This window comes from Oncorhynchus tshawytscha, linkage group LG22 (genome assembly GCF_018296145.1).
Source record: "Oncorhynchus tshawytscha isolate Ot180627B linkage group LG22, Otsh_v2.0, whole genome shotgun sequence".
NCBI classification, from domain to species: Eukaryota; Metazoa; Chordata; class Actinopteri; order Salmoniformes; family Salmonidae; genus Oncorhynchus; species Oncorhynchus tshawytscha.
In genome coordinates, this window is record NC_056450.1 from 31,195,564 (window position 1) to 31,221,874 (window position 26,311).

The window sequence follows — 26,311 nt, forward strand, 5'->3', positions numbered from 1 at the left end:
GGTGTTTTTGCAGTCTTTTATGTCCAACAATGACAATTCAAAAATAAATAAAGATGTACTGTACCAGTCAAAAGTTTGGACACACCTACTCATTCGAGGGTTTTTCATTAATTTGACTATTTTCTACATTGTAGAATAATAGTGATGACATCAAAACTACGAAATAACACATGGAATCATTTAGTATCTAAAAAAGTTTTAAACAAATACAAATGTATCGCATGGAATAGCCTTAATTTCTCAGAACAAGAATAGACTGACGAGTTTCTGAAGAAAGTTATTTGTTTCTGGCTATTTTGAGCCTGTAATCGAACCCACAACTGCTGATGCTCCAGATACTAAACTAGTCTAAAGAAGGCCTGTTTTATTGCTTCTTTAATCAGCGCAGTTTTCAGCTGTGCCAACATAATTGCAAAAGGGTTTTCTAATGATCAATTAGTCTTTTAAAATTATAAACTTGGATTAGCTAACACAACGTGCCATTGGAACACAGGAATGATGGTTGCTGATAATGGGCCTCTGTACGCCTATGTAGATATTCCATTAAAAATCAGCCATTTCCAGCTACAATAGTCATTTACAACATTAACAATGTCTACACTGTATTAATGATCAATTTTATGTTATTTTAATGGACAGAAAATGTGCTTTTCTTTCAAAAACAAGGACATTTCTAAGTAACCCCAAACTTTTGAATGGTAGTGTAGCTTTCTGTGCACATAAAGTCCAACCCACCATTTTGTACATGGTGCAATGGTGGGTGACTGATTTGGAATTTTTTATAAAGTGCAAGGATGCATGATAAAACGAGTCCAGTCTATGTAAAACAGAGGAGGCTGCATGCATATACAACAAGTCACCATAATTACAGAGAGAAAAGGCCTGAACAAGCTTCTTTCTAGCCATAAGCGGGAAGCAAGCCTTATTACGAAAATAAAAACCCAACCAAATTGTATTTGTAGGATGACACTTTTCAATGGATAAGGCACCAGATGTGACAATGCTAACCTCTGGCTGAATGCAAGCTCTGGTAAAGGTCATAGATTTCATTTTTTGTACATTCAAGACCAGTTTGAGACCATGAAGGGAGGCCTGCTCTTCAACAGCCTGAACCAGAGAAAGAGCACATGAATATACAGTATGACTGTATGATCTTCATATAGATGCAGCATTCCATTTCTCAGATTGTTAATAAAACTTGAAAACAACACAGTAGCTAAAATGGAACCAGGGGGCAAACTATTAATCTCAAGAAAGCTTGACTTGTGATTGTCAGCACATATGGCAGAGGTGAGTCACTTGGTGTATAGAGAGAAGAGGAGAGGGCCTATAACCGAGCGCTGGGGGACACCTGTAGTGAGAGTATGTGGTGTAGACACAGATCCTCTCCACATCACCTGGTAGGAGCAGCCTGCCAGGTAGGATGTAATCCAAGAGTGTGCAGAGTCTGAGACAGCCAGCACTGAGAGAGTGGAGAGGAGGATCTGACGGTGTCGAAGGCAGCAGATAGATCTAGGAGAATGGGATTTAGCTTTGGCAGTGCGGAGAGCCTCTGTGACACAGAGGAGAACAGTCTCAGTTGAGTGACTTGTCTTGAAACGTGACTGGTTGAGGTCAAGAAGATCATTCTGAGAGAGATAGTGAGAGAGTTGGTCAATGACAGCCCGCTCAAGTGTTTTGGAAAGAAAAGAAAGAAGGGATGCAGGTCAAGTCGAAGAGGCAGAATCAGGAGACAAAAGGGAGAAGGATTTAGCAGAAGGGAGAGATGATAGAAAAGGATAGAGTAGTGGGAGAGAGAGAGCGAAGATTGTGACGGCGCATAATCATCTGGGTAGGGGAGAGGGAGACAGAAAAGAAAGTAGTGATCTGAGACCTGGAGGGGGGTTGCAGTGAGATTAGTAGGCGAGCAGCCTCTTGTAAACATGAGGTCAAGCATATTTCCTGCCTTGTGAGTGGGAGGGGACTGGGAAAGGGTGAGGTCAAAAGAGACAAGGAGGAGAAAAGAAAGAGTGTCGGGAGGTTGAAGTCGCACAGTACGAAGAGCAGTGAGCCATCATCAGGAAATGAGTGTATCAAGATGTCAAGCTCATTGAGGAACTCTCTAAGGTCACCTGTTAGGCGATAGATGACAACAATGTTAATCTTAAGTGGACAAGCAATGACCAGATTTTCTCGGACTATGAGAGAACAGATTTTCAGATGAAGAGAGAGCAGCTGGAGTAACAGTGTTCTCTGGGGTGATCCATGTCTCTGTCCGGGCCAAATAGTCTATGGCAGCATTAGGCTGAGATAAACTTGCCATTCTTGACCGCAGATCAGCAGTTCCAAAAGTTGCAGGAGACCAGGAATTGCACATGGTTTGTGTACACAGGGTATAGTAAAATAGAAGGGTTGCAGCCAAGGGTGGGGAGCGTCTGTAACGCCTACAGGGAGAGGAGTGAACAGGTATAGAAAACACACACATAGTTGCCAAACCTACAAAAGAGCTAGATGAGATCATCTGAAAATAACTAGGTAAGAAACTCCAGTGAGAGAGTGGAGTGGAGCCTTCCTCTCTTTCCTTACTCGAATAAGTCAGAAGAACAACTCGGCAGAGCAGTGTTAGTTTTGGCGACGAGACTGCCACTGACAAGAATGCCGCTGAAAACGTGAGACTGAAGTACTAACACTACTTGCTAATTGCTAAGATATCACTCCCTCTCCTATACAGCCACTGAGTCCGAAATCAACAACATTCACAAATTGCCCTGCCCCTTAATCCTGGTTGATGTGTAAACAGTCATTTAAAGTAGATGGCCCTAGCTAGCAAAAAGACAGTACTAGACAACAACAGATAAAGAAAACAATTATTCTTATTACTCCTGGAGATATCAGGAGTCCTCTGGCTCTGAGTGGCTTATAATGTAAACAAGCTGACAACACACACACATAAACACAAACATACACTTGCTCTTCCCCCCCCCTCTCTGAAATATTTGTTCTACTCCCTGGAGCTTCAGGATATTTCAACGTGTCGCACTTCCTTTCTCTCTGATACTGGGCGTGTGTATTTGTGTGTGTGTGTGACTCTGATCTACAGATGTGGAGATGGGATATTTAGTAGTTATTTCCTCTACAGAGCTATGTACTAAACTCAGCAAAAAAAGAAACGACCTCTCACTGTCAACTGCGGTTACTTTCAGCAAACTTAACATGTGTAAATATTTGCAAACATGTGACTAACAGAAATGGAATAATGTGTCCCTGAACAAAGAGGGGGGTCAAAATCAAAAGCATTAAGTACTGCAGTGCATCTCCTCTTCATGGACTGCACCAGATTTGCCAGTTCTTGCTGTGAGATGTTACCCCACTCTTCCACCAAGGCACCTGCAAGTTCACGGACATTTCTGGGGGGAATGGCCCTAGCCCTCACCCTCCGAGCCAACAGGTCCCAGACATGCTCAATGGGATTGAGATTCGGGCTCTTCGCTGGCCATGGCAGAACACTGACATTCCTGTCTTACAGGAAATCACGTACAGAACGAGCAGTATGGCTGGTGGCATTGTCATGCTAGAGGGTCATGTCAGGATGAGGCTGCAGGAAGGGTACCACATGAGGGAGGAGGATGTCTTCCTTGTAACTCACAACTCAGATGCTGTGACACACCACCCCAGACCATGACGGACCCTCTACCTCGATCCCGCTCCAGAGTACAGGCCTCGGTGTAACTCTCATTCCTTCGACGATAAACGCGAATCCGACCATCACCCCTGGTGAGACAAAACCGCGACTTGTCAGTGAAGAACACTTTTTGCCAGTCCTGTCTGGTCCAGCAACGGTGGGTTCGTGCCCATAGGCGACGTTGTTGCCGGTGATGTCTGGTGAGGACCTGCCTTACAACAGGCCACCAAGCACTCAGTTCAGCCTCTCTCAGCCTATTGTGGTAGGTCGGAGCACTGATGGAGGGATTGTGCGTTCCTGGTGTAACTCGGGCAGTTGTTGTTGCCATCCTGTACCTGTCCCGCAGGTATGATGTTCGGATGTACCCATCCTGTGCAGGTGTTGTTACACGTGGTCTGCCACTGTGAGGATGATCAGCTGTCCGTCCTGTCTCTCTGTAGCGCTGTCTTTGGCGTCTCACAGTACGGGCATTGCAATTTATTACCCTGGCCACATCTGCAGTCCTCATGCCTCCTTGCAACATGCCTAAGACACCTTCACGCAGATGAGCAGGGACCCGGGGCATCTTTCTTTAAGTGTTTTTCAGAGTCATTAGAAAGGCCTCGTTAGTGTCCTAGGTTTTCATAATTGTGACCTTAATTGCCTACCGACTGTAAGCTTTTAGTGTCTTAACGACCCTTCCACAGGTGCATGTTCATTAATTGTTTATGGTTCATTGAACAAGCATGGGAAACAGTGTTTAAACCCTTTACAATGAAGATCTGTGAAGTTATTTGGATTTTTACAAATTTTCTTTGAAAAACAGGGTCCTGAAAAAGTGATATTGTTTTTGTTGCTGAGTTTACATGACTGTGGGCCTAATATAATGTGGTGAATGAATTCTGAAGATAATTAGGTAATTGGATCAAGCTATTAAGTCTGATAACGTTGTCGTGAGTCCATCACTGGACTCATTTGACCTTGATAGCCTCAAACCAGACTCCTCATAATTGTGTATCAGTAAAACTGTTCATGCCCACTCCCCACCACCAAACCCCTACCTCTTACTCTAACTACGTGGCTTCACATGGTCTGTTGATACATTATACTTTAATATACAGTAGATGTCTAATCTGTGTTGTTGAGGTTCTTACTAAAAGCCTCATTCTATATGAGAGAGAGAGAGAGAGAGAGAGATGTGAGTGCAGTGGAGGGGTGAGAGATTAGAGGGGAGAGTGTAGAGGGAGAGAGAATCCTCTAATCTGGAGAATGTGTCTCACGGCCTACATATGGCTGTAATGATGGAGGTAGACACACACACACACACACACACACAGACACACACGGGCGTCTCCCAGCCTGAGCATATTCCACTGGGGCTGGATGATGGCACACACACATACCCTTGGCAGAGTGGGACCCCTCAGCATCCAGGATTGAGCCAAGATTTAACCCCACTCTCTCTCACACACACACACACACACACACACACACACACACACACAGTTGTGTACTGAAAAACTATTGGAGGCGCCATATGGGACATTCTGCTATAATTTAAGTAATTTGTTGTGTCACTCGGAGTGCTGACGCTGTACTTAGGTTGGAGTCAAGCTGAGAGCATCTCAACTATTCAGAAAACTGTCAATTATCTAGCTACCCCTTTTTCTCGCACACTCACCCGTAATTTTCCCTTCTGACTCTCCCAGTTTGCCCCATACTTCCAATGCAATCTGTTTTTTACACGTATCACGCCTTCCGTCCGTGCTCAGTATCTACTTCCTTGGTCTCTAACACATTCTTCTCTACCCATAGCCTCCCTTGCGTCTCCTTCAATTCCCCCTCTATTCCCCATTTTATACCCCTCGGTTCTCTATCCGTGATGCAAAGCCGTAATAGAACCCTGTTGTCAATTATCACTGGCTCTCTCCTCATTATCAATTGTGGGAGAGGAATGTGATGTCGCAGACAGGGGCCAGCTGGTATGAGACCACCCTTACATCCCCTACCACCAACCTACCACTTCTAATGAACATGATGGGAGACAGAGAGCTGGTTTCAAGAGCAGGTGTTTATATGTAAGGGACCACAGGAGGAGAAAGGAAGTTGGATCCAGGGGCAGGCAGAAGGTCATACAAAGAGGGTCCAAAAAGGCAACATTACAGGCAGGGAAAAGGCTAGTAACGTCATCCGGGAGATCAGGCAATAGGTTGATAACAGGAAATCCAATAGGCTAAAGTACAGGCAGGGAATAGGCAAAAGGCATCGTTAGTGAGGCAGGCAAAAACTATCATACACGGGAGGATCAAAATTACAGGGGACCACAGCGCTCCGAATAGAAGTGTGTCACAAAACAAACAATACCTCACAATGATGGGGTGCAAAGAACTGAACTAAATAGAATTCAGGTGATTGGGATCTGTAGAGTGAGCTGTGTTCAGGGAATCTACGTGTTTGAGAGTGTGAGCTGGAAAGTGGGCTGGAAAGTGAGCTGCGTTCAGGGGATCTACGTGTTTGAGTGTGTGAGTTGGAAGCAGACGTTACACCACTCCTGTTCATACCATGCATTAGTGGTGGTTGAGGTTAATTCTCCAGCATTCAAAGGGTCTGGATAGGATAATATCTCTCACCAAATCCAAAATTCCCAGTTATTGATTCAATAACTCCTAGCAGTCCTAGCAATTGTTTTGATGAATTAATCTCATCAATTATCTATCTATCAACCTAACACAGAAAGTGTACCCAAACACGCTTCAGCCCAGATTGAACAAAAATGGAATCAGGTGCTCGACTGATGGACTGGGGCAAAGAATGTTTTTTGGACATTCCAAGTCTTCTTTTCCCACCAGTAATTCAACATTCCAGGTAGTCATCTCCCACACTTCCCAGAGAAACCCAAATCTGAATGGATCTCCGTAACCCCAGTCATCACAGTGTCATCCAACATCTTTACTCTTCCTTTCCCACTCCCATAGTGACTGGGCTAGGTCCAGTCATCTTTGATTCCAGTCTCACCACCAAATCTGACACTGAGCTTTGAAAGACAGGTCTTCTTTGATGCTGTGTGATATTAGTATGTTTAGACTACGACTGGCCATAGGCGTGTGTATTCTCTCTGGAGATGTCTCGCTCTCAATGATTGATGTGATCAGAATGTAGATTTGAGTCTGGACCAGGGTTCAAGCGTTTTAAAGATGATTCACAGCGGTCCAAATTTAAAACTTGAACTTTCTCACAAATCTTCTATCTACACAGTATCTGAATCCATCATTTTCAAGAAAAGCTGAAGATGAGTGTACGTTTTCTCAAGTTAAATGTCACTATGAATGTAGAACATAGACGTTATCATACACGTTAGGATCAAGATAATTTCTTAGAGCTGTGAAACAGTCAAAACAGTCAAAACAGGAACTAATGTCTGATAGGAAAATCCTTCCGTCCTTATTCAACAAAACTGTTATGACAGTAAAATGTGGTGCCAACTTTGTTTGCCAATCAGATCAGCAGACCGTGAGTCAATTTTTCCAAAGGCTCATTTTAGAGTGAGGACCGCCAGTGTCCAACATACATTTAAAAGAACACAGAACTTTGGTAATGGATCAAAACATAATGTAGTCTTTATTTGTTGTTGCTTGTACTCATCTGTAGTCACATGGGTAGAGAGAAGATCATTAACGGGATAAACATGGTCATAGAAGTATAAAGAGAATACATAGTGTTGACATGGATGGGTAGAATAGATCAAAGACTGACCCTAGTCTGTGTTTGTCAATAGCTGGGATCTCTGAGTACAAGCTAGCAGACTGCTGCCTTTGTCGGGTACCCCCTGTGCACATTGATGGTGTCTTACCTTACATATACAGTAGGCATATATTTACCCATTAAGCAATTGATCAGCCCATTCTCAGGCCTTGGCATGTCGTGGTCCCACATGGGTAGAGGGCATGTGTGGAGTACCCTGGGGCCCTGTTTGTGTATAGCTGTGGCCTCTGTATGCAGATTGGAAGACTCTTGTCTTCATTGGGACTGCTTTAGAGAGTAGGGTCTGAATGTAGAGCCCATTCACTGACAGTAAACATAGTCAGAATACCAAACCAATAAAAGCAGCTGCCATCCCTTTAACAAGAGTTTCCCTCTCTTTCTCAGTCCATTTTTAGCTTATATCCATTCCGTAACCCCAAATCCTTTTCTCTTGAGTCTTTTTTTTTCTTATCCATGAACCGTTTTTTCCGCTTTAATTTGTTACTGTGTGCTTTGGGGCCCATTTGCCCATGAAAACATGTCCCACCCCTCTCTGTCCCAGCCTGCCCTCTCTGGTCAAGCACACACACATACGCATGAACACACTAACCCCCACCAACACACGCCCTCCCCCTGGGTGCGTTTAGGCAGAGTGTGGTTCCATCCATGCATCCAGCAGCAGCTGTTATAATGTTGAGGCTTGCTCTGCTCTGTCATTTCCCAGAAAGTCACTGCCAGCCTATACACACATATCTCCATCAATACACATAATATCTCCATCAATACACATAATATCTCCATCAATACACACATATCTCCATCAATACACATAATATCTCCATCAATACACACATATCTCCATCAATACACATTATATCTCCATCAATACACACATATCTCCATCAATACACATAATATCTCCATCAATACACACATATCTCCATCAATACACATTATATCTCCATCAATACACACATATCTCCATCAATACACACATATCTCCATCAATACACACATATCTCCATCAATACACATAATATCTCCATCAATACACATAATATCTCCATCAATACACATAATATCTCCATCAATACACACATATCTCCATCAATACACACATATCTCCATCAATACACACATATCTCCATCAATACACATAATATCTCCATCAATACACATTATATCTCCATCAATACACACATATCTCCATCAATACACATTATATCTCCATCAATACACACATATCTCCATCAATACACATAATATCTCCATCAATACACATAATATCTCCATCAATACACACATATCTCCATCAATACACATAATATCTCCATCAATACACACATATCTCCATCAATACACATTATATCTCCATCAATACACACATATCTCCATCAATACACATAATATCTCCATCAATACACACATATCTCCATCAATACACATTATATCTCCATCAATACACACATATCTCCAATCAATACACACATATCTCCATCAATACACATAATATCTCCATATCAAATACACATAATATCTCCATCAATACACACATATCTCCATAATACTCTCCATCAATACACATAATATCTCCATCAATACACACATATCTCCATCAATACACACATATCTCCATCAATACACATAATATCTCCATCAATACACATAATATCTCCATCAATACACACATATCTCCATCAATACACATAATATCTCCATCAATACACACATATCTCCATCAAAACACATTATATCTCCATCAATACACACATATCTCCATCAATACACATAATATCTCCATCAATACACACATATCTCCATCAATACACATTATATCTCCATCAATACACACATATCTCCATCAATACACATTATATCTCCATCAATACACATAATATCTCCATCAATACACATACTATCTCCATCAATACACACATATCTCCATCAATACACATAATATCTCCATCAATACACATAATATCTCCATCAATACACATAATATCTCCATCAATACACATAATATCTCCATCAATACACATAATATCTCCATCAATACACATAATATCTCCATCAATACACACATATCTCCATCAATACACACATATCTCCATCAATACACATAATATCTCCATCAATACACACATATCTCCATCAATACACACATATCTCCATCAATACACATAATATCTCCATCAATACACATAATATCTCCATCAATACATATCTCCATATCTCCATCAATAATAATATCACAATACATATATCTCCATCAATACACACATAATATCTCCATCAATACACATAATATCTCCATCAATACACACATCTCCATCAATACACACATATCTACACATAATATCTCCATCAATCAATACACACATATCTCCATCAATACACATATATCTCCATCAATACACATAATATCTCCATCAATACACAGATATCTCCATCAATACACACATATCTCCATCAATACACATAATATCTCCATCAATCACATAATATCTCCATCAATACACATAATATCTCCATCAATACACACATATCTCCATCAATACACATAATATCTCCATCAATACACACATATCTCCATTAATACACACATATCTCCATCAATACACATAATATCTCCATCAATACACACATATCTCCATCAATACACACATATCTCCATCAATACACATAATATCTCCATCAATACACATAATATCTCCATCAATACACACATATCTCCATTAATACACACATATCTCCATCAATACACATAATATCTCCATCAATACACATACTATCTCCATCAATACACACATATCTCCATCAATACACACATATCTCCATCAATACACATAATATCTCCATCAATACACACATATCTCCATCAATACACACATATCTCCATCAATACACATAATATCTCCATCAATCACATAATATCTCCATCAATACACATATATCTCAATACACACAATATCTCCATCAATAATATCTCCATCAATACACACATATCACATAATATCTCCATCAATACACACATATCTCCATCAATACACATATATCTCCATCAATACACATAATATCTCCATCAATACACATAATATCTCCATCAATACACACATATCTCCATCAATACATATAATATCTCCATCAATACACACATATCTCCATCAATACACATAATATCTCCATCAATACACATAATATCTCCATCAATACACACATATCTCCATCAATAAACATAATATATCCATCAATACACACATATCTCCATCAATACACATAATATCTCCATCAATACACACATATCTCCATTAATACACACATATCTCCATCAATACACACATCTCCACCAATACACATAATATCTCCATCAATACACACATATCTCCATCAATACACATAAGATCTCCATCAATACACATTATATCTCCATCAATACACATAATATATCCATCAATACACACATATCTCCATCAATACACACATATCTCCATCAATACACATACATAATATCTCCATCAATACACATAATATCTACATCAATACACATAATATCTCCATCAATACACATAATATCTCCATCAATATACACATATCTCCATCAATACACATAATATCTCCATCAATCACATAATATCACTGGGCACTGCCAGCTGGGAAAGCCAAGTCATCCTTATGATGTAGTATGTGGCAGACATTAGCTCTGACCATCCATGATTCACGGGTCACTGCATCATAATAATGTGCATTAGTTATGCAGTTGCTGCAGGGGATCTGAATGTTGCTGTTCATTACGGGTTGACTGATCCGCCACAATAACAAAGCCATGTTGCACAACCCAGTCTGTAGCTAATCCAGTCAGCTACGTAACACATACTCACCCAACACTCCAAAGCTTCCTCACGTCAACCTAGACGTCTCTGCAGCCTGTCACCATGTATCTGTGCTGTGAGTGTTTTTGTTCAGATGGCCCTGCTGTTTTTTTACACTCTGGTTTTCATTGGCTTCATGACCGCAACTGTAAATTCCTGAAGGGCTGGTCTGCGCTGTCACAATGGACGCCATCCAGGTTTTTCTCCAGATTTAGGAACCTCTCTTTCCAATGTGCAGTTGAAACAATAAAGTGGTCACCCCACCACTGTTTTGGTAGAAAGCAGAGGGATGGGGCTGGAGAAATGTACTGTAACCACTCTCAAATTCATAGACAGAGCTATGGATACAAGGACTAACCATCCATGATATCAAATTATAGTTAAAACTATGCTTTGAGACTATACAGTGTTTGTTTACGTTTATGCTGTTTACAAACTTTCGAGTAAAGCAAGCTTATATTTTGGGGTCTGATGTGATACGACAGTTGAACTAAGCTCATGAGGCATTTCTAAGTCATTTTGTTGAAGAATAAATGGGAATACGTGATGGATTTATAAGTCCAATAAATACATTTATGAACCCATTCAGCCAACTTACAATCAATCGATAGTAAAATAGACGAACTACGAGCACGTACATCTTACCAACCGGACATTAAAAACTGTAATATATTATGTTTCACGAGTCATGGCTGAACGATGACATGATGAACATACAGCTGGCGGTTTTAAGCTTTTTTGGCAGGATAGAACAGCGGCCTCACTATTTACATCTATATTTTTTACATACCACCGCAGACCTATGCTTGCGCTAAGACCGCACTCAATGGGGTGTTTACGGCCATAAGCAAAAAGGAAAACGCTCATCCAGAGGCAGCGCTCCTAGTGGCTGGGGACTTTAATGCAGGGAAACTTAAATCAGTTTTACCTCATGTCTATCAGCATGTTAAATGTGCAACCAGAGAGAAAAAACTCTAGACCACCTATACTCCACACACAGAGACGCGTACAAAGCTCTCCCTCGCCCTCCATTTGGCAAATCTGACCATAATTCTATCCTCCTTATTCCTCCTAACAAGCAAAAACTAAAGCAGGAAGAACCAGTGACTCAGTCAATAAGAAAGTGGTCAAATGAAGCAGATGCTAAGCTACAGGACTGTTTTGCTAGCACAGACTTGAATACATGGATGTTCCGGGATTCTTCTGATGGCATTGAGGAATAAACCACAACAGTCACTGGCTTCATCAATACGTGCATTGCTGACGTCGTCACCACAGTGACCGTACCTACATACCCCAACCAGAAGCCAAGGATTAAAAGCAACATCCACACTGAGCTAAAGGGTAGAGCTGCCGCTTTCAAGGAGCGGGACTCTAACCCGAAAGCCTATAAGATATCCCACTGTGCCCTCCAATGAACCATCAAACAGGCAAAGAGTCAATACAGGACTAACATTGAATCGTACTACACCGGCTTCGATGATCATCGGATGTGGCAGGGCTTGCAAACTATTAGACTACAAAGTGAAGCACAGCCACGAGCTGCCCAGTGACACAAACCTACCAGGTGAGCTAAATTACTTCTATGCTCACTTCGAGGCAAGTAACACTGAAACATGCATGAGAGCACCAGCCATTCTGGATGACTGTGTGATCACGCTCTCTGTAGCTGATGTGAGTAAGACCTTTAAACAGGTCAACATTCACAAGGCCGCAGGACCAGACGGATTACCAGGACGTGTACTCCGAGCATGCGCTGATCAACTGGCAAGTGTTTTCACTAACATGTTCAACCTGTCCCTGACCGAGTCTGTAATACCAACATGTTTCAAGCAGACCAACATAGTCCCTGTGCCCAAGAACACTAAGATAACCTGCTTAAATGACTACGACCCACAGTACTCACGTCTGTAGCCATGAAGTGCTTTGAAAGGCTGGTTATGGCTCACATCAACACCATTATCCCAGTAGCCCTAGACCAACTCCAACACAGATGATGCAATCTATATTGCACTCAAGACTGCCCTTTCCCACCTGGACAAAAGGAACACCTATCTGAGAATGCTATTCATTGACTACAGCTCAGCGTTCAACCCCATAGTGCCCTCAAAGCTCATCACTAAGCTAAGGACAATGGGACTAAGAACCTCCCTCTGTAACTTGATCCTAGACTTCCTGACAGGCCGCCCCCAGGTGGGAAGGGTAGGGAACAACATATCTGCCACACTGATCCTCAACACAGGGGCCCCTGTGCTCAGTCCCCTCCTGTACTCCCTGTTCACTCATGACTGCATGGCCAGGTATGACTCCAACACCATCATCAAGTTTTCCGATGACACAACAGTGGCAGGACTGACCACCGACAACAATGAGACTGCCTATAGGGAGGAGGTCAGAGACGTGGTCGTGCGGTGCCAGGACAACAATCTCTCCCTCAACGTGATCAAGACAAAAGAGATGATTGTGGACTACAGGAAAAGGAGGACCGAGCACGGCCCCATTCTCATCAACAGGGCTGTAAAGGAACAGGTGTAGAGCTCCAAGTTCCTTGGTGTCCATGTCACCAACAAACTATCATTGTCTAAACACACTAAAACAGTCGTGAAGAGGGCATGACAAAGTCTATTCCCCCTTAGTAGCTTGAAAAGATTTGGCATGGGTCCTCAGATCCTCAAAAGGTTCTACAGCTGCACCATCGAAAGCATCCTGAAGCATACTGGTTGCATCACTGCCTGGTATGGCAACTGCAAACAGAGGGTAGTGCGTACTGCCCAGTACATCACTGGGGCCTAGCTTCACTTGTTATTTTACTGCTGCTGTTTAATTATTTGTTACTTTCATTTCAATGTGTTACTTAACACTTTTTTTTCTTAACTTCTTAAATCATTGTTGGTTAAGGGCTTATAAGTAAGCATTTCACTGTAAGGTCTACTACACCTGTTGTATTTGGCACATGTGACAAATAACATTTGATTTGATTTGAATGTAGCAACTGCGTATTGCCCTTTTAACTACCATACCAAAAGTTGCATAGACACACCTTTCACTAACTCTGTTTGACTTGTGGAATGTGTTCCAGTAATTATGAAGCAGCAGTGGCTTGAGTGTAAAACAGCTGAGGGTTGTCGTGGTTCTGTTGGAGGGAAACAGGGCTTCCCTGCTCTCTCAACCACATAGTGTACTGTTTCCATGTAGTCAAATAAAGGCTCAGTCCAGTAACTAGAAGTCATTATAACAAGGGGAAAGGATGATGACCAAAACAAGGACTGTAATTACTCAGTACCTCACTCGGGCCATTTCTTAACATTGCTGTGACAAATTCACAGTAATGACATTGGAGTATTGTCTCGGTTCCAATAAAAACAGCGCTGACTACTTACTTCTATTCTGGGATTCTATGGAGATGTACAGTATATGATAGTGAAGATGGGATGGAGCCGTGTAGTGATTGTGATGATGTCTGGTGATATGTCTAAGGAGAAGCTGTGATATAGGCTGACGTGTTCAGTTGTTAACAATGTTTTATAGAAGTGGTGGGGGACTGTACTGGGACCAGCTCTGGAGGAGAAAGTTGGGGACAGAGAAAAATAGAGGGGAATAAGGGGCAGGGCTGGGGAGTAGCTGATTACAGTTACGTTACCAGCAAAAATATTGTCTATTTACCGATCCGTTTTGAAAACTAGATGACTAGTTCTTGGATTACCTTTAAATTCAGAAAGGATGCAAAAAAACACATTATGTTTTCTCAATGACATTCAATTCAGCATTGAAAAAGTTTATGTTTGTTCCACCTGAGCGAGTCTGACCACAAGTCAGAGACCACTATGATGACACACCAAATTAGTTTGATGGAACATTTTAGTCTTCTTCGAATGCCTCAAGGGCAAAGTAATCCAAATGTAACTGAAAGCAATCAGATTTCGTTACTGAGTTTAGGCAATCAAAAAGTTACATTACTGATTACAATTTTGCACAGGTAACAGCTGTAACAGATTAGATTTATAAAGTAACCTACCCAACCCTGTTGATGGGATTGTGAAGGGAGGGGTAAAGGAGGAATATAATTGGGCTGATTAAGAGAGAGAGACAGAGACAGACAGGGGGGTAGCGAGTGGAGGAGAGAGTTTAGAGAGAGAAAGCAAGAGTGTTTTGGGTGGTTAAATGAGGAAGGTTCTTAAAGGTCAAGTGCAGTGGACCTCAAGGTGTTGAAAGCGTTCCACAGGGATGCTGGCCCATGTTGACTCCAATGGTTCCCACAGTTGTGTCAAGTTGGCTGGATGTCATTTGGGTGGTGAACCATTCATGATATATATGGGAAACTGTTGAGTGTGAAAAACCCAGCAGCGGTGAGATCCATGACACCGGTGCACCTGGTACCTACTACCATACCCCGTTCAAAGTCACTTAAATCTTTTTTCTTCTTGCCCAATTACCCTCTAAATGGCACACATACAGTTGAAGTCGGAAGTTTACATACATTTAGGTTGGAGTCATTAAAACTCGTTTTTAAACCACTCCACACATTTCTTGTTAACAAACTATAGCTTTGGCAAGTCGGTTAGGACATCTACTTTGTGCATGACTCAAGTCATTTTTCCAACAATTGTTTACAGACAGATTATTTCACTTATAATTCACTGTATCATAATTCCAGTGGGTCAGAAGTTTACATACACTAAGTTGACTGTGCCTTTTAACTTCTTCGAGATAGGGGGCGCTCTATTCATTTTTGGATAAAAAACGTTCCCGTTTTAAACAAGATATTTTGTCACGAAAAGATGCTCGACTATGCATGTAATTGACAGCTTTGGAATGAAAAAACTCTGACGTTTCCAAAACTGCAAAGATATTATCTGTGAGTGCCCCAGAACTAATGCTACAGGTGAAACCAAGATGAAATTTCATACAGGAAATGCCCCAGATTCTGAAGGCGCTGTGTTCCAATGTCTCCTTATATTGCTGTGAATGCGCCAGGAATGAGCCTGCCCTTTCTGTCGTTTCCCCAAGGTGTCTGCAGCATTGTGACGTATTTGTAGGCATATCATTGGAAGATTGACCATAAGAGACTACATTTACCAGGTGTCCGCCCAGTGTCCTGCGTCGAAATTATTGCGTAATCTCTAGGTCCATGCGCGTTTCATTTCTTCAGAGGAGAAAGTCAACTGCCATGAATGATTTATCATCGATAGATATGTGAAAAACACCTTGAGGATTGATTCTAAACAACGTTTGCCATGTTTCTGTCGATATTATGGAGTTAATTTGGGAAAAAGTTTGCGTTGTAATGACTTAATTTTCGGGTTTTTTCTTACCCAAACGTGATGAAGAAAACGGAGCGATTTGTCCTACACAAATAATCTTTTTGTAAAAACTGAACATTTGCTATCTAACTGAGAGTCTCCTCATTGAAAACATCTGAAGTTCTTCAAAGGTAAATTATTTTATTTGAATGCTTTTCTTGTTTTTGTGAAAATGTTGCATGCTGAATACCAGGCTTAATGCTATGCTAGGCTATCAATACTGTTACACAAATGCTTGCTTAGCTATGGTTCAAAAGCATATTTAGAAAATCTGAGATGACAGTGTTGTTAACAAAAGGCTAAGCTTGAGAGCTAATATATTTATTTCATTTCATTTGCGATTTTCATGAATAGTTAACGTTGCGTTATGGTAATGAGCTTGAGGCTGTATTCACGATCCCGGATCCGGGATGGCTAGAATCAAGAGGTTTTAACAGCTTGGAAAATTCTAGAAAATGATGTCATGACTTTAGAAGTTTCTGATAGGCTAATTGACATCATTTGAGTCAATTGGAGGTGTACCTGTGGATGTATTTCAAGGCCTACCTTCAAACTCAGTGCCTCTTTGCTTGACATCATGGGAAAATCAAAAGAAATCAGCCAAGACCAGCCAAGACACAATTTGTAGAACTCCACAAGTCTGGTTCATCCTTGGGAACAATTTCCAAATACCTGAAGGTACCACATTCATCTGTACAAACGCAAGTATAAACACCATGGGACCACGCAGCCATCATACCACTCAGGAAGAAGACGCGTTCTGTCTCCTACAGATGAACGTGCTTTGGTGCGAAAAGTGCAAATCAATCCCAGAACAACAGCAAAGGACCTTGTGAAGATGCTGGAGGAAACAGGTACAAAAGTATCTAAATCCACAGTTAAATGAGTCCTATATCGACATAACCTGATAGGCCGCTCAGCAAGGAAGAAGCCACTGCTCCAAAACCGCCATAAAAAAAGCCAGACTACAGTTTGCAACTGCACATGGGAACAAAGATCGTACTTTTTGGAGAAATGTAACTGCACTTGGGGACAAATAGATGGCATCATGAGGAATAGCACATTTGGCTCCTTGGAAGTTGTGGGAATGTATGTTTTTGGTTTCCCATTGGTTCTGGGAACGAAACCATACGTTTCCTGATCAGTAAAATTGAAAGTGAAAGTTCATTTTTGGGTTCCAAGTAGGTGCTGAGAAGGTTTTACTATGGTTCCCTGAAAGTTTTCCTTGAATGTTTTAGTAACGTTCTGAGAATGGAAATTGTAGGTTATTTGAAAGTAACTAAATAACGTTCTGAGAACATGTTTCAATTTGAATAACACTGCTAGCTTAGGTTAGCGGTTTTGAACTCCAAGCACGGATAGGACACATGGAAATATATTTTCTTCGGCAATAATCATGCAAAGATATATTTTTTATCGTGGCACGGCATCTGTGAGATTCAAACCTATGAGCTTCTATTTTCTGTCCATGGAATTAGTTCACCGCACCATCAAGAGGGGGCTACCAGCATACCGTGTTTTTTTTTACTCACTCAAAGAAGTTTATTTGAGTATTTTCAAACAGACCACATTTCAAAAAAACTCATTAAGATCAGGTGTGGCCAATTAGTGGGCATGGCCCAAAATGAACACTTAACAAGATAGAGGATAGAGAGTTTTGTTGATGCTGAGAACAGAATGTATATGTTTTTAAATAACATTCTTAGAACAGTCTCTGAACGTTGCAGAAGTTTTCTTGTGTTTTTTATGGAAAGTTTTCTTAAAGTTCTCGGAACAATTTGAGCGCATGACTTTAAATAGAACCATGAGCAAACCTGTAGGAAATGTTATGATGAAAGTTCTGAAATTACCACAAAAGAACGTTGTTTCTTAACGTTCTCGGAACAATTTGAGAACATCACTTTAAACCTGCAATATGTAACTTTTTGTGATGACCCAAAATCTAACTGCCTGTAGCACAGGACCTGAATCAAGGATATGCCTATTATTGGTACCATTTGAAAGGAAACACTTTGAGATTTGTGGAAATGTGAAAGGAAGGAGAAAAGGAGAATAGGAGGTAGGAGAATGTAACAAAAATACATCTGGTAAAAGATAATAAAAAGAAAAAAACAAACGTTATTTTGTATTTTTTTTGTACCATCATCTTTGAAATGCAAGAGAAAGGCCATAATGTATTATTCCAGCCCAGGGCAAATTTAGATGTTGGCCACTAGATGGCAGCAGTGTATGTGCAACGTTTTAGACTGATACAATGAACCATTGTGTTTCTGTTCAAACTGCCCAAATGTGCCTAATTTGTTTATTAATAACTTTTCATGTTCGAACTTGTGCACTCTCCTCAAACAATAGCATGGTATTCTTTCACTGTATTAGCTATTGTAAATTGGACAGTGCAGTTAGATTAGAAAGAATGTAAGCTTTCGGCCAATTTCATATATGTCTATGTCCTGGGAAATATTCCTGTTACTTACAACCTCATGCTAAACGCATTTGCCTACGTAAGATCAACCATCCCACGGATGGGACACCGATCCCGAAGAAGTTCTTAAGGATCCGCCACTGATCCTGAAGAAGTGAAGATGTTAAACCATGAAATGCGTTGATTGGCCAGTGAGTGGAATTGATTTATTATTCAAAACCCAGCCCTTTCGCAATATCGCCAGCTATTGCACTCATAATTCCCACAGTGAAAATAGCAAAAATATTTCTGCCACACCCCCGGACCAAAAGCCCTACCGCCAGCTCTAAGATTTACCATTGCGTTTGTTTTTTTCCGATAGTGCCCACAATATTTAAAAGGGGCGGCGGTGTCAGGTGGGACCGTAGGAGCTAATAAACAGAGAACAACCGTGCGTTCTTAATGGAAGACAACTTCCTAGGTACGACCCATATACTCCCCAAAGAAAACAACAAGGCACTTTGTAATGCCACCTGGCTCATGTCAAACACACACCCACACAACTTTACTACAAGGCAATTAGCTGCTCCTTTAAACAGTAGGGGGTTCACTGTATGTAGTAGTCATGTCTTCAAAGTGTGTCTGGGAGCCTGGGACATGCACCTGCACCTATGCATACCCACCCACGCATGCATGCACGCACACAAACAGTCTGTACTAATAAGCTACATACATAAAATGTTCCATATGCTCAAAACATTTATTTTGGACATGGAGTGCCATTATATTTACAACAAATAACATTCTCTATTTTGTGTGAGCGTAGCAGGAGACTGTATATTTGAATATATTCTGTATTTCTGTAATCTGCATGTTTGTGTTGGATCAGGACATATTTTCTCTGCTCAGCAAACTGCCTTTCAATACCAACAACCATAAAAGGTTCACGAATTCTTGAAAATGAGCCGTGAGAAAAGCTGCCAACGGAGGATCATACTTCAACAACCTCTTCATTATTCTCCTTTCAGTCTGTTTTAAACATTCATTCTGATACAATGGCATTAAGGTTTTTGTTTTTATAAAGCACCTGTGTTTTGTCCTGATCTTAGGCTGTTCCAGGTTCCTGCTGTTGCTGTGAGGTGTGTAAGGATACTTTTGTAATTGAACATTTTGCAAAAAGTGCTGTCAATACAATTTTTAATTAAATCTTCATTATTCTTCTCCTTACCAACTTATTTCCTAATTTCCCCCTCCTCCCTCTCCTCCATCCCCTCCTCCTCCCTCTCCTCCTCCTCCTCCTCCTCCTCCACATCCTTTCTGGGATGGGGCCACAGTGTGGGTAGGCCTGGCTCAAAGGTGAAACTCATAGACTCCGTGGCCAAACTGGCAACCAATAAAGAGAGGAAGCTCTGAATGGACTGGACAGACACACAAACACACGCACACACACACACAGGCACACACACACACACATAATGGAGGTTTTAGCTGATCATGGGAAAGAGTAGCAAAAACCAGGATCAGAATAGGGATGAAACTTGGGTGAATGGACTGGGAGAGAACTGGGAGGATATCGGGATGAGATCACTGGTGCAGATCGATCAATTCCTAAGCCCCTCATCTCCTCCCTTCTGCCCTGTTGACTCCAACCCGGTTGCCAGTCCTTTTTCTCACTCTCCACATCCTTTCCCTTAAAAAGGTCCCATTCTCTCCCTTTCCCTTTCTCTCCAGTGACACAAGAAGGAATGTCATTCAGAGCTTTAGCCCCTGGTTCAAGGGTAAGTGTGGTATTTTGTACACACTAAATATACTCTCCCCCCACATAGCTGGAAATATATTTTGTTTCACTGCTTATGTTTGCCTCCTACAGCTGAGACTTCCACTCTTCTGTCAGACTGGGATGTTAAGAGATCCCAGCAATATGTCAGAGTGCCAGAGTAGCTACTCCTTTTGGTTTGTATCCATCCCTATTTTCAATGAGCGCCTCTTTTCTGGTTTCGCTCTCCTCCCAACAAATTATTCAGTCCTTTAAAGCCATATCAATGGCCTAGGCTATATCTTGCTTATTGAGAACATGCCTCACACATACAATCAGTGGTGGAAAAAGTACTCAATTATCATACTTGAGTAAAAGTAAAGATAACTTCATAGAAAATGACTCAAGCAAAAGTGCAAGTCACCCAGTAAAATACTACTTGAGTAAAAGTCTAAAAGTATTTGGTTGTAAATATACCTAAGTACCTGCTCTGCAGGTAGGACTGTGTGAATTTTAATAATGCAAAAGCATTACGGCAGAAGCCTCACGAGTAGGCCATTTTGAAACCTTTTATTGATAGGCCACTTGGCTAATGAATGGCCAGGAGAAGCAAGACAGCAGGCATGTTGCTGTCGAACCAGCTTTCATGAAAGTAGGCTAAGGGTAGCCTATTAGTGTTAGCTTTTTAATCAAATGAAATGGAAAACAAGCAAATGTTACAGTAAAATAACTTCAATGTTTCTAAATACAAGTCAATGGATGATATCATGTTTCGTTCCATGATGGGCATATAGCCTAGATGGAGGGTTTTTTACACACAACCAAGATAACAACAGGAGCTGTTTCATAAAATAATCTACTATAGCCTACATAGATAAAAAGAGGATGCTCCAAAACTGAATCTTTGAATAAAGCTTTGGTGATGAAGATTTACTTCAAAGGGGTCTCACGAGCCAAACCCTTTATGATAGTCTTGTCTAAGACACCTAAAAAAAGCCTTCTTTGAGGGAGGGGAGGCTACTCTTGGTTTTAATTCAATTAAACGAACTGGGTAAAAAAAACGAAAACATTTTACATTTCTAAATAAGAGGTTTATGGGCACATAATGATATCTCACTTGTTCCAAGCTCTTATAAGACAGGTAAATTACCAATCCTGGCGCTATGGTTTGAAAACAGAAGAGTGCCTGCTTTAAAAGGGCGAAATTGCAAACAAGTGTGCGTTTAACAATTGCGTTGACTTCATGCCAGCCGGAAATAGAGCCCTCTCTGTTTGAGCTACAGACTGCTGTTCAGAGGGTAGTTGTGCTGGTGAACTCATGCCAGCCGGAAATAGAGCCCTCTCTGTTTGAGCTACAGACTGCTGTTCAGAGGGTAGTTGTGCTGGTGAACTCATGCCAGCCGGAAATAGAGCCCTCTCTGTTTGAGCTACAGACTGCTGTTCAGAGGGTAGTTGTGCTGGTGAACTCCCATGTTGCGAAGCCTCCTAATTGCGGTTTAAGAGTGAAGAGAAACAGATGCAGTAATTAAACTCCCCACTTGGTTTAGAGTGGAGTAGACAGACGGGGTACAAACCCAGACGGTTGTCTGTGATGGCTGATCAAAAACATGACCCCTATCAAGGCTGTAATGCCAACACGTGTTTGGTCTTATTCATAACTAAATAACATTTTTTAACAAGCTTCCATTTTACACCAGAGTGGCTGGATATGTTTTGTATATCAAATTTTAAATTGTGCACCTTGGTTGAAATGTGAGGTAGCTAGCGGCAGCAGACTTTCTCTGTGTGAGATGATTGGTCACGCAGCACTCTAGCTGGCACAGGGTGTGACACAGGGGGATGTAAATGGGTGTGACACAGGAAATGCCTATTTTAGACAGAAATACCCAGTTCAAATCAAATATTATTATTTTTTTTTTTCTCAAATCAAATGTATTTATATAGCCCTTCGTACATCAGCTGATATCTCAAAGTGCTGTACAGTGCTGTACCCAGCCTAAAACCCCAAACAGCAAGCAACGCAGGTGTAGAAGCACGGTGGCTAGGAAAAACTCCCTAGAAAGGCCAAAACCTAGAAAGAAACCTAGAGAGGAACCAGGCTATGTGGAGTGGCCAGTCCTCTTCTGTCTGTGGCAGGTGGAGATTATAACAGAACATGGCCAACATAAATGACCAGCATGGTCAAATAATAATAATCACAGGCAGAACAGTTGAAACTGGAGCAGCAGCACGGCCAGGTGGACTGGGGACAGCAAGGAGTCATCATGCCCGGTAGTCCTGAAGCATGGTCCTAGGGCTCAGGTCCTCCAAGAGAGAAAGAAAGAGAGAAAGAGAGAATTAGAGAGAGCATACTTAAATTCACACAGGACACCGGATAGGACAGGAGAAGTACTCCAGAAATATCAAACTGACCCTAGCCCCCCGACACATAAACTACTGCAGCATAAATACTGGAGGCTGAAACAGGAGGGGTCAGGAGACACTGTGGCCCAATCCGATGACACCCCCGGACAGGGCCAAACAGGAAGGATATAACCCCACCCACTTTGCTAAAACACAGCCCCCACACCACTAGAGGGATATCTTCAACCACCAACTTACCTTCCTGAGACAAGGACGAGTCTGGCCCACAAAGATCTCCCCCACAGCACAACCCAAGGGGGGGCGCCAACCCAAACAGGAAGATCACATCAGTGACTCAACCCACTCAAGTTACGCACCCCTCCTAGGGACGGTATGAAAGAGCTCTAGTAAGCCAGTGACAGCCCCTGTAATAGGGTTAGAGGCAGAGAATTCCAGTGGAAAGAGGGGAACCGGACAGGCAGAGACAGCAAGGGCGGTTCGTTGCTCCAGAGCCTTTCCCTTCACACTCCTGGGCCAGACTACACTCAATCATATGACCCACTGAAGAGATGAGTCTTCAGTAAAGACTTAAAGGTTGAGACAGAGTCTGCGTCTCTCACATGGGACCATTCCATAAAAATGGAGCTCTATAGGAGAAAGCCCTGCCTCCAGCTGTTTGCTTAGACATTCTAGGGACAATTAGGTGGCCTGCGTCTTGTGACCATAGCGTATGTGTAGGTATGTACGGCAGGACCAAATCAGAGAGATACTGTAGGTAGGAGCAAGCCCATGTAATGCTTTGAAGGTTAGCAGTAAAACCTAGAAATCAGCCCTTGCCTTGACAGGAAGCCAGTGTAGAGAGGCTAGCACTGGAGTAATATGATCACATTTTTTGGTTCTAGTCAGGATTCTAGCAGCCGTATTTAGCACTAACTGAAGTTTATTTAGTGCTTTATCCGGGTAGCCGGAAAGTAGAGAATTGCAGTAGTCCAACCTAGAAGTGACAAAAGCATGGATTAATTTTTCTGCACCATTTTTGGACAGAAAGTTTCTGATTTTTGCAATGTTACGTAGATGGAAAAAAGCTGTCATTGAAACAGTCTTGAAATGTTCTTCAAAAGAGAGATCAGGGTCCAGAGTAACGCCGACTCAGTTGTGAGTCAGGAAACACTACACAATGACTCTATACAATGATATGTATACAGTACCAGTCAAAAGTTTGGACACACCTACTCATTCAAGGGTTTTTCTTTATTTTTACTCTTTTCTACATTGTAGAATAATAGAGAAGACATCAAAACTATGAAATAACTCATATGGAATCATGTAGTAACCAAAAAAGTTTTAAACAAATCAAAATATATTTTGTATTTGAGATTCTTCAAAGTAGCTACCATTTGCCTTGATGACAGCTTTGCACACTCTTGGCATTCTCTCAACCAGCTTCATGATGTTGTTACCTGGAATGCATTTAAATTAACAGGTATGCCTTGTTAAAAGTTAATTTGTGGAATTTCTTTCCTTCTTAATGCCTTTGAGCCAATCAGTTGTGTTGTGACAAGGTAGGGGGTTGTACAGAAAATAGCCCTATTTGGTAAAAGACCAAGTCCATATTATGGCAAGAACAGCTCAAATATGCAAAGAGAAACGACAGTCCATCATTACTTTAAGACATGAAGGTCAGTCAATCTGGAACATTTCAAGACCTTTGGAAGTTTCTTAAACTGCAATCGCAAAAACCATCAAGCGCTATGATGAAACTGTCTCTCATGAGGACCGCCACAGGAAAGGAAGACCCAGAGTTACCTCTGCTGCAGAGGAGAAGTTCATTAGAGTTACCAGCCTCAGAAATTGCAGCCCAAATAAATGCTTCACAGAGTTTAAGTAACAGACACATGTCAAAAGCCACTGTTCAGAGGAGACTGCGTGAATCAGGCCTTTATCGCCGAATTGCTGCAAAGAAGCCACTACTAAAGGACATCATTAAGAAGAAGAGACTTGCTTGGTCCAAAAAACACGAGCCATGGACATTAGACCGGTGGAAATCTGTCCTTTGGTCTGATTAGTCTAAATATGATATTTTTCGTAACTGATGATCTCCTCATGTGTGGTTCACACCATGGAGCATGGAGAAGGCGGTGTGATTTTGTGGGGGGGCTTTGCTGGTGACACTGTGATTTATTTTGAATTCAAGGCACACTTAAGCAGCATGGCTACAACAGCATTCTGCAGCGATACACCATCCCATCGAGTTTGCGCTTAGTGGGACTATCATTTGTTTTTCAACAGGACAATCACCCAACACACCTCCAGGCTGTGTAAGGGCTGTTTGACCAAGGAGAGTGATGGAGTGCTGCATCAGATGAACTGGCTTCCACAATCACCCGACGTCAACCCGAATTAAATGGTTTGGAATGAGTTGAACCATGGAGTGAAGGAAAAGCAGCCAAGTGCTCAGCATATATTGGAACTCATTCTAGACTGTTGTTAAAGCATTCCTCATGAAGCTGGTTGAGAGAATACCAAGAGTGTGCAAAGCTGTCATCAATGCAAAGTGTGGCTACTTTAAAGAATCGAAAATCGAAAAAATATTTAGATTTGTTTAACACTTTTTTGCTTACTACACGATTCCATATGTGTTATTTCATAGTTTTGTAGAAAATAGTGAAAATAAAGAAAAACCCTTGAATGAGTAGGTGTGTCCAAACTTTCGACTGGTACTGTACATTACCACAATGTATGGTGCTCAATTGTAGTAAGCTACATATTTATCTCATCAGTCTCTATGATATCCATGCCAGCTGTAAAGGTATGAAAGGGTGTAGTGTGTGTATGTGCATTCATGCATTGGCCTATTTTGTATGTATACCTACTAAATGTAGGATCCCAGACCATAAGAGCTAGGGCACTTTGATTGCATTCTACATTGGTGCATTCTCTGCCTTCGATGGGCACAAACAACCAACCCAGAACACAAACTGCATATCTCTCATACAACGATTGATATACCCTGTTTGGAGAGCTCTCAGATCACTGTCTGGTTGCGGTGAGGTTTAGCATAGTGTTGGCTACTGGCACCGACCAGCGCCCTTTCTCTCTGGTTAACTGGGCTGTTTTTATATCTAATTGCTTGCCGCAGATGTGACAAATGATGCCAGATACCACAAGGGAAATAAAACCAGCCATACATTATACACACACGCAAACACACACATGCACGCAAGCATGCACCCACGCATTCACGTACCCACAAACACACAC